Genomic DNA, 10927 nt, shown 5'->3' on the forward strand with positions numbered 1-10927 from the left:
GACAGCTCATGGAAGGTTTCAGAAGTTTTTGTTATTCATCTATGGTGCCTGCATTATAAGATTGGTTCACTTTAATGTACAAGTAAGTGCTTCCCTCAGGCCTTAAGGGAAAAACTTTCCCTAGGTGCCTGCCCTGCATTTGCATGAACCCAAGAATGAGCACCTCCTGCAGTTTTGCCCCTGAGGCATCACCCTTGACTCATCCAAGTCTTGACTCTGGGAGAAGTTCTTAGCATACTCTGTAATGTGTAAGACAAGTAGGAAAAACATAAAGTGGCTCACACCAATGTATAATAATAATAATAACCTACATTTATACTGCACTTGTACCTGTTCTAGGTGTTTATTTACAAGCAATAGAAACCAACTGTGGTTAAGAAAATAAATATTTGGGGGCACCTGGGCGGCTCAGTCGTTAAGCGTCTGCCTTCGGCTCAGGTCATGGTCCCAGTGTCCTGGGATCGAGCCCCGCATTGGGCTCCCTGCTCCTCAGGAAGCCTGCTTCTCCCTCCCTCTCCCACTTCCCTTGCTTGTGTCCCTGCTCTCGCTAACTCTGTCTCTGTCAAATAAATAGATAAAATCTTTAAAAAAGAAAAGAAAATTTTGAAAACATGTGGAGTGGGTCATAGAATCCAAGGAAAAGCAGTGGCCTCAGAAAAGACAGAAACCAGGGTGCCTATAAGGATCAAGGATGCAGAAACTCTTCAGGAAATTACCTTAGACATGTTAGCTTCTACCATTTGACATCCTGTGATCCTTCTCTCAAGATTCAAATCCATTGTAAGAGATTCTATTTGGCTCCTATGACTGCAGCTTAGCACCTCGACGGACAGTTCCAAGAACACCATGTTACAGAAGGGAGGGGGGGCAGATGCGGGGCAGGCAAAACCAGTAGATATTCACTCTAGTACTGTGCCATTTGCAAGGTGTTCTGCATCCATAACATTCTTTTCTTTTTTTTAATTTTATTATGTTATGTTAATCACCATACATTAAATCATTAGTTTTTGAGGTAGTGTTCCGTGATTTATTGTTTGCGTATAACACCCACTGCTCCATGCAATACGTGCCCTCCTTAATACCCATCACCAGGCTAACCCATCCCCCTACCCCCCTCTCCTCTAGAACCCTCAGTTTGTTTCTCAGAGTCCACAGTCTCTCATGGTTCATCTCCCCCTCTGATTTACCCCCCTTCATTTTTCCCTTCCTACTATCTTCTTCTTTTTTTTTTTTAACATGTAATTTATTTGTTTCAGAGGTACAGGTCTGTGATTCAACAGTCTTACACAATTTATAGTGCTCACATAGCACATACCCTCCCCAGTGTCTATCACCCAGCCCCCCCCACCCCTCCCACCCCAGAAGATATTTGCAAAGGCATCCATAACATTCTATGAGATAGTTGATGCAGGATATCTAGATTCCAGGTAAACTCTATCCTGACTGCCACTTCCTTCATGTTAGCAACAAGTACTTACTAAATTAAAAGGGTGCTGTAAATATACAGTGCATTCTTACAATCTACTTTCTGAGAAACAGGGGCATGGAAATCAGAGAGATAATACTGATATGACTTTCCTACCACTAGCCATGCAGAAACACAGCAAGGAGGAGATGGAGCCGGAGCCAGACAGAACCTTCAAGTTTAGCTCCTGCGTATGCCACCCTTCTCAACATCTTGCCCAGCATTTTGGATCAGACCATTTCTTAGCGGTCAGCCATACACTGAATAGACAGTACAGCTGGGAGTTAAGAGCATGGCCCTGGAGCCACATTGCCAGGGTTGAAATCCTGACTGTTACTTACTTGGTGCAACTTAGGAAAGATGCTCACCTCTAAGCTCAGCGTCCTTATCTGTAAATTAGGCATAATAATAAAATAGCACCCACCACATGGGAGCGCCGTAAATATTAAAGAGTTAATATGTATAAAGGGCTTTGTTCAGAACCTGGCCCATAGTAAGTACTAATAAGCATTTCCTATTATCAATACATCATGGTTTCAAAGTTCTTGTTCATGGATAGAGCTTCTGGAAGATTATAACGAATGGCCTATTCCCATTTATAACATTTGGATCCGCTTCAGAGCAAGCCCTCTGCCCAGGCCATGTAATGACAATCTCCGAGCGTGGACTGTGGATTTGCATGATTGCTCTTTCCTTTGTTCTTTGCTCACTTCTTCAGCCCATCCCAAACCCCCCTTCTTCCGCAGCAGAATGTGAAAATCCCCAAAGGTGATCCAAGATGATAGTTCACAGCACAATTTGCTTATCTGTGAAGATCAGCTGAAAGCCAGCTAATGTGACCAGCTTCTCCTGCTTTGGTCCTTTCGTGACTTAGAAGTACAAGTACCCTGAGTTACCCTGAGGACTACATCCTCACCTCCATCATCGCTTGGCCCAGGTTCTTGCCCAATTTCTTCATCCGCTGACAGTGGCCATTTTCAGTGAATGGAAAGACAGGATACCCAGTTAAATTTGAATTTCAGATAAACGGTGATTCATTTTTATTTGTTGTTTATTTGGAATTCAAATTCAACTGGGTGTCCTATATTTTATCTGGCATCCCCTACATCCGCCCACTGTGAACACACTTGCCGCTAGGCTTCCTAAGAGCAGCCCTCTCTAGCCCAACAGGACCCAAGATGTGAACAGGATTGCTTCTGTTGAGCCGTATATGCCAAGCCAAACACAAAGTACATTTCCTGGCAACATAAACCCACAAGATGCTTGCAAATTACAGATCTGTGCTCAAATACATTGGGGAAACTCTGCATTCCCTTCAACTCCAATCATGTCCATCCCAGTTTAGAGATTATTCTTATCTAATATTTTGGTTCCATCTTTTTATTATCTATATAATAATATTAATATAATATATTACATGTAATATTACATATAGCACAACATATGTAATATCTACGTAATAAATGCATATTTCAAATATTAACCTTATACACGAAAGTTTATTTAGATTTATCACCTTTTAAAACCAATTTCCTTGCTCACCATTCCTTCTTATATCTGAGACCTTTCCTCTGGGATCAGTTTTCTCTTCCTAAAGGACACCCTTTTTGTGAAAAAGAACTAAAAGTTCCCTTTAGTGAAATCTTCTGGTGGCAACCTCTCAGTGTTTGTGCATCTGAAAATGTCTTCCTTTTACCTCTTTCATGGAAGATGGTCTGATTGAGGACAATCCTCAATCCTGGATGGTTACTTTCTCCCAGCATGCCATTCAACATTCCACTGTTTTCCAGCTGTGTGTTGTGACTAAGAAGTCTGAGCTCGTGCCATCAGTAACAGATATTTCTCTGTATGTAATCTGTCTTTTATCTCTGACAAGAGATAAAATGTTTTCATACAATCATTACAATAGGTTTAGATATGAATTTATTCTTACTAATTATGCTTGGGATTCATTGTCATTCCTAAACCTATAGATTTAGGTTCCATACTATTTCCTGCCATTATCTATGTATATTTTATCTCTTCTCTCTCTATTCTCTCCTTCTGGAACTCCTATTCGACGTAGTAACAACTGCACATTTTCTGTTTCTTTTAAACTCTCCATATTTGTCTCACTATGCTGCCATCTGAATAGTTTCTTCAGATTTACCTTCTGGTTTACAAATTCTGTTTTTAACAATATCTTATCTGTTACTTAATCTGAACATTGAATTTTAATTTCAATAATTGATGTTCTTATTTCTGCAAATTCTAGTTATTTCTTTTTCAAATCTACCTGTTCCTTTGTAAAAGCATCTTATTCTTTGTGTTTTTATTCCCTCTTTTCTTTATTTAAATAATTTAAATACTTTTATTGTACATTTCATATCCAATAATTCCAGTATCTGAAATCCTTGGAGATAAAATTCTGATGTTAATTGTTTCTGCAAACTCATAATGGTTTATTTCTTTACATGTTCCATAATTTTGAATTTTGAACTCATGTTCCGTGGACTTTATCTATGGAAATACTGAAAGGCTTGGGTAGAGAATGAGTGCCTCCAGAAAAGAATTTTGTTTTCCTGTTCAAGGAACACTGGAGCATTATAATCTGAAATTATAATAAGTTAATTTTTTACCTTGTGATTTCTCAGATGATAAAGGGAGTCTGTTATTCTGAAATATAACATGAGACTTTTTCCACATAAATAACATATAGCCCAAGAGAGAAGTATCCCGTATCATCTCCCTTTTCTTGAATGGATTTTTTCTAGTTTTTCCTTTCATCTAACAGAGTAAACATTTGAGGATCCTAGCTTAAAGGCAGTGTCTCAGTTCTAGTTTTGGTCTTTCCAGCAGCTGTTAAAACTCAGAGTGCTGGGTTTCCAGGATTGGAAAAATGCTTCCAGTTTACCTGTGGCTTTAGCACTTGCTTACTGGCCTGGTTTCTCCTTTGTATTTTTGCCCCTGAGGATTTCCCTAACTTTGCATCGCTGTGCATTTTACTTACATATTTTACCCAGAACTTCTAGGATGTCTGGTTCACTACATTACTAGAAAATGGAGTCCCAAACTGCATTCTCTAGCTCACTCTTGGAGATTCACATTGCATGTCAATCAGCATATTCGGAGTCCTCAAGTAAACAAATCAATGAAGACTTGTTTAAATCAGTGTTCCTGGATTTTTTTTTTTTTACCCTGAAACCCATTGTTCAAATAATATTTATCCTTTAGAGCTAGTAATTCCTGGAACACTCTTCAGGAAACAGTGGTCTAATAATTTGAAGAGTGACAGTGAGTGAGAGTCTGTCTGCTGGTGGACAGAAGCCCTTCTTGATAAGCTTGGGGAGTGGCCAAGGAAAACTTTACCAAGTAATCATTCTTGCATTCCTGAGGGCTTTTTTGCTTTTTGTTTTGGGTCCTATATGGAAGCAGAAACACTGTATGTTTGCTCCTCTCTCTGCCAGCACACAAGGCTAATGTTGTCTCTCTTTTCACAAGGAAAAAAAGGAAGAACTTTCCATTCTAGCCCTTGTTTTCATGCCCAGAAATTTCCATGTTATTATTCTGGATGCTGAAATTTTCCAAACCCAGTGACATGCAGTATTTCATTGGAACAGTTGTATAAAATCTGTTCTGCCATTTTTGAATAAGGAAACTTATTATATTTATTTTTAGACTATAAAGTGTCTATTTTTCTGACAGCTCAGGAACAACCAACATTGCAATACAACTTTGCATAGAGCTGCTCCTGACTGAGGAACAGAAGTTAAACTAGTTCTCCAAAAGTTGAAAAAAGTTTAAATGAGCTGCCTAAATGGAACATAATCTTATGATTATGTTCAATTGAGTCACAGTGAATTAAATGGACATGTCATAAAATTCTTTCACACCAGATTATAGACAGTCCATGTGTTTCTGGAACAATATTTTCCTAAGTTGTGGAGTTGCATAGTTAGGAAAATTAAGTATGTGAATATTTTCAGAGACTGAAAAGTAGAGCATTGTTATGGAAATCATAATAATGCATTGTTAAAATCAAACTTTATATAGAAAATAAATAGGAGAAATAAGATTTCTCTAGGAAATATTTTTATTGTTTGTCTAATTATAGTAAAAAATTTATCAGAAGACTGGGGTAAAGAATTGAGTCTTTTCCAACCCTAAGGTCTGTCTTTAAATTTACATTACTGCCTTTAGTACTACAGATTTACTAGACAGTCTTCTAAAACAGATAATCCAGAATAAACAATGGCTATATTATTGGCAATATCTTTCTAGGGTGACTGGAAGACATTGTACCATGTAATTGGGAGGAAAACCTGGGTAAAATGGTTAAAACTGTGTTTTATCTTCCCCAGAGAATTCTTGACATTGATAGCAGAGACGAGGACGTTGCTGTTGCCATTGGGGCTTGGGGCCTTGCAATGCATCATATCTAATTCCCAGGGAACAAACAGTTTTAGGTTCAAGGAAAAGGCAGGAGTGGGCTCACCCACCTCACAAAGAAAGAAAAACCAGTCTTGATGTCATACAGTGCCAACCTGAGTCCAGTTCAAGGTGGACCGTCTGCATCAATCTGACATTAACATCATCTACCGAGGGGATAAGAACATGATTGTCTAAGGCAAGGGTAAATAGTTGTACCACTGCTAGGTAGAATCGACTCCTGTACCATTGTCTGAGGGCGTAGAATATTGATAAAGTCCTTCCTGTCCAGCCCAAGTTAGGGATGATATAGAGACAAGTTGACACAATAGGCCATTGCCTAAGACACCCATGGAAGGCTATTCTCCATTCCCTACTCATATCTGGAATGGAACAGAAGAAAAACAATTCACCCTGTAGTCCCACCATCTTCCTGGGTCAGACGTGTTCATGTCCAACCCTACTCTTGGTTGATCCAGACCATCTGAACTTTTCCCTCAGCAAAAGCTCCATGAGAACAGGGAGGCATCATTCTGTTATTGGGCTACATTCACAGACCTACAGAGAAGAGGGGATCTGCTACATGTGCTTATGTCATAGCCATGTCCACATCACAGAGGAAGAGAATGATGGAAGCACAGAAAACTCAACACAAACTGTCAGAGTTGCCTGCCTTGCAGCAATAACCTTGAGATGACTTCACAGGGGCAGAAAGCATCCAAATTCACATCCATGAAACTCTTCCCAAACCAGGCAACCCCAACTGCCAGGCCACCCCAAAGGGTCAAAATGGGTATGAAAAAAGGAGGGAAGTGATTAGGTTTAGAGACAAAATTTCTAACATGCCCAATGGGCTCTTCACACCTTCATTGTCCCTTGCACTCAGCTTCGTGAAGTTCATTCACCAGTTGTGAGCTGGTCTTAATGTACGTGACATTATGCCACATTCATCTCAAGCTCCCATGTAGGAGCTCATGGTGGGTCCTGACTGCCTGGGACATATTCTCATGACTTAAAGTCCTACAATCACCCAGGCAGGGGGAGAAAAAAAAGGTAAAAATAAGTAATGGAAAGAAGGTTTACTTTTTTTTTTTTTTTAAAGAAGGGTAACTTTAATTTGTTTGCAATTCTTAATTCATGGAGCTAATGTTATGATGTTTACTAAATTTTGTGAAGAAAAATCTCGGTAACTGTCAAATTTTATAGCCAAGCAACAGAAAGACATTTTCAGAAGCACTTCGAAGTCAACATTGGTAAATGGAATTCATTTCCCCCTCAAAATCCCACCCTTCTCTGTGTTTCTCTTTCGTGAATGGCATTACCATATATCTATTTTTCCAGACCAAAGATCAGAAAAGCTTTTTTCTTCCTTCCCCTTCCTTATGCCCCACATTCAAATACCAAGTTGTGTCACTTCTATATTCTAATGAACCCATTCCTTTTTCTTTATCCCCAATTCTTCCTCCCTAGTTCAGGTGAACGTGAACTCCCACCCGGATACTAGCATGACCTGTTAGACTGTCTCCCTCCCTTACTCTTGCCTTTCCAACATCCATCGATGCAACCAGGCTCTTTTCTAGCCAAGAACCTTTCAAGGACTCCCTAATTTTCTTTAAGGAGTATCTAAACACCTTTTCTTGGCCTATCAGCCCTGCAGAATCTAGCACCTGCCTTCCTCCCTAGATACTTCTCTTGCCCCTTTTCTGTTCACTTTGCATCTGCCCATGCTGTCTTTGAGTTTCCAAACACACTGTGCTCTCTCCCATCTTTGCACAGGACTTCTGGCTAGTTTCTCTTCAACTTCTGGTCTCTACTTAGATATTCCTTCTTTGAGGAAGCTTGCTTGAGCCTAAAAGTCAGGTTAGATGGTACCCCATGTAATTCTATAGGACCCTGTATGTCTAGCAGAACACAGCATTTTTGTTGCAGGTTACTGGCCTAGATCTTTTCCCCAGAAAGTAAGTGCTATATAGCACCAATGCACAGCAGAGTGCTTCTATAGGGGAACCTAAACAAATATTTTGAATGAACAAGTAAGTGAATGAATGAATGAATGAATGAATAGATGTTCAACTACTTATAAGATCTACCTCTTCTATACTCTTTTTGGAAATAATTATTTAAAGATATACCTAGACTGAATCAGAGATAATAAAGATTAGCATAGCAACAATGGGAAAATTGTAGTTCAAGAGGATAAAAAAAAATCTCTCCTTATTCAGTTTTCATGCCAACCGCAGGAATCCAGTTGAATTACACACTTCCAAGTGGATCCTGCAGTCTCAGGAGGAAGTTTGACCTGTGGTCTTTTCATTAAGCCGTCATCACATTCGTCTCTTCCCTCCCCAGTGTAATGCTTCCTGAGTCATGGTCTCCAGCCAACCAATCAGATGGAATCTCTTGACTTGTTTGATGACTATTTAAAATAATAACTGCTGTTGTTCTTCCAGAACTTGCTAACAATGGCTAAGTTTTTAACTCGGTGGGAACACTATGTCAGAAGAAATACTTCACAAAAAGTCCCCCCTTCCCCCCACTTTATAAAAGCAGACTTATATGGAACAACCTAATGGACATTTTTATGGCTGAGCAATTTGAATAATGACATTTTGGATCCTTAAATCTTATTTTAAATGATTCTGAGAAGGTTTTTTTGTTGTTGTTGTTAAATTGGGAAAATCTAATAAACTGCCCAGGGGTAGATACTACTCACCAGATCTCTCTTCAGAGCATCAGGATCTGCCAAAATTCCCAGGTCAACTGGACTTTAAGATACATAAATATGATCTTGACAACATGCTCTTGACCATGGAAAGTTACATAGGAAAAAGACTATAAAGAAATATATAAAAATATAAAGAGAGATTATTTCTATATATTGGGAATCCAGGAGATCTGAATTTTCTTTTTTTCTACTTTTCCATGTTTTTTGAGTGAGTATTTTTTGTTATCATTTAAGGTGGACATTACTTTTACAAAAATCAGAACAACTTACGTATGTCCATAATATTAACTAAATGAAAAAGGAATGTATAAAGAGAAAAATGGCTGGGAGGAAGAATACCAGACTTTAACAGTTTCTGTATGATTTCTGTTTTCTGGCTTTTTATGTTTTCCAAATTTTTTATAATTAACAGAGCACATACTAATGCAAAAAAATCACTCTATTTTCTTAAGTAAAAGGCAAGTGATTAATAGAAGGCAGTAAATGCCACTAAAAAAAAAAAAGTTCCAGTAGTAAGCAAGATTATTGGAAGGGAGTTCTCTGTGAACCATGTGATAGGAATGGCCTCATGGGAGACAGAGATTTTGCTAAGCCTTAAAGTATGGCAGGTGTGATTGGGCAAAGAAGTGGGGAGGCATTTTAGGCCAGGAAAGGAGCCTGCTCATAGAGTGGAGGCAGAACATACTTACTCTAAGGGAGAGCTCATATAGGGCAGTGGTGGGTGATGAGCATGAAGTTGAGTTACATTCAACTGGGGAGGGCTGTGAGTATCCAGTGAAGTACCTTGAGTTTATTCTGCAAGCAAAACATCAGCACTTTATACCATAAATGCCCAAAGCAGCCGAGGAGATGATTTGCAATTACAGCTGACCTTTGAACAACACAGGTTTGAACTGCAGGGGTCCACTTATACATGGATTTTAAAAAAATAAATACAGTACAGTACTATAAATGTATTTTCTCTTCCTTAGGATTTTCTTAATAACATTCTCTCTTCTGTAGCTGACTTTATTGTAAAAGTACAGAATATAATACATATAACATGCAAAATATGTGTTAATCAACTCTTTATGTTATTGGTTAGGCTTCTGGTCAACAGTAGGCTATTAGTAGTTAAGTTTTGGGGGAGTCAGAAGTTATATGTAAATTTTCAGCTGCACAAGGTGGGGTCAATGCTCCTAACCCCTGTATTATTCAAGGACCAACTGTACATTCAGGTGGTTGTTTCCACCAACCATTGGCCCAATTTCAAAGTCATCAGGACTTTCACTGGTGTCATCCCATTTCACTTTGTGACCTGTATTCCACCTCCTGCTGCCTTCTCTTTAATATTCTTCCCCTACCCCAGAGCTCTTGATTTCTTGGCTACTCCCCCAACCTCCCCCATGTAGAGAGTTCCCTACTCTACAAAACCATTCCAAGTTCTTCCTCCCATCCACCCCATCCAAGAACATTGCTCTTCCCTTAATGTTATTGATAGTCGATGAGAACTTAACCAGCTGTAGTAATTCATAATAAAGGAGAAATTACTTATAAATTTTAACATTTACTTTCAAGGAGTATTGATATTTTAATAGAGGTCCTTGTTAACCCATTGTAGTTAGAACAATGGAGGAAGGGAGGTAAATTTTTTGAGATACTTGCCTCATTCTCAAACAAAGCCAATGCAACTTCCCAGAGCCAATAACTTTGGAAAACTTGTCAGTCCTTTTACATACTTGTAAATTCAAGACTGAGAGCTGCAGGAGGCAGAATCCAGGTGATCATCTGCGTTCAGGCCAATGTCAGGGAGTGTTGATGCTCACAACAGATGATATTCTCCTCTTACTACACAGATGGTCAATGCAGGTGAGTGATGCAAGTGAGTGGTGGTTTGACAAAGACATACCTGCAATCTAAGGACAGAACCAGGAATTCCTTTGACCCTGGAAATTGGATCTTATGTTTTCCTTTTTATCCTACTGCCCTCCTATTCAGGGCACACACAGCCTGAGCCTGTGCCCACATCCAGGAAGGAGGAGAAGAGGAGATATGCATGGATAGCACTCTGTGAGCTGGAAAGGGGGAGGTAGGGAGGTGATGTGTGGAACAGATGCAAGGGCTGGTTATTATTAGTGCCCTTGGTAAACAGGAGAGCAGCTTACCCAGGGATGAAATCAGCTGTTGTTGTACTGGGGCAAGTTCCAGAGATGAATGCCTCTGCTCTCTTCCCAGCTTGATTTGACTATCCCTGAACTCTGAAACTTTTTCCTTCTTCTAATTTCTTCACTCTCAGTGTACTTGCTGAAGCCAGGTACATAATAAAATAATAATAATAATGATAACAACAA

Source organism: Callorhinus ursinus, unplaced genomic scaffold (genome assembly GCF_003265705.2).
Source record: "Callorhinus ursinus isolate GAN/ISIS: 27379988/994484 unplaced genomic scaffold, GSC_fseal_2.0 scaffold12, whole genome shotgun sequence".
In the NCBI taxonomy this organism is placed as follows: Eukaryota; Metazoa; Chordata; class Mammalia; order Carnivora; family Otariidae; genus Callorhinus; species Callorhinus ursinus.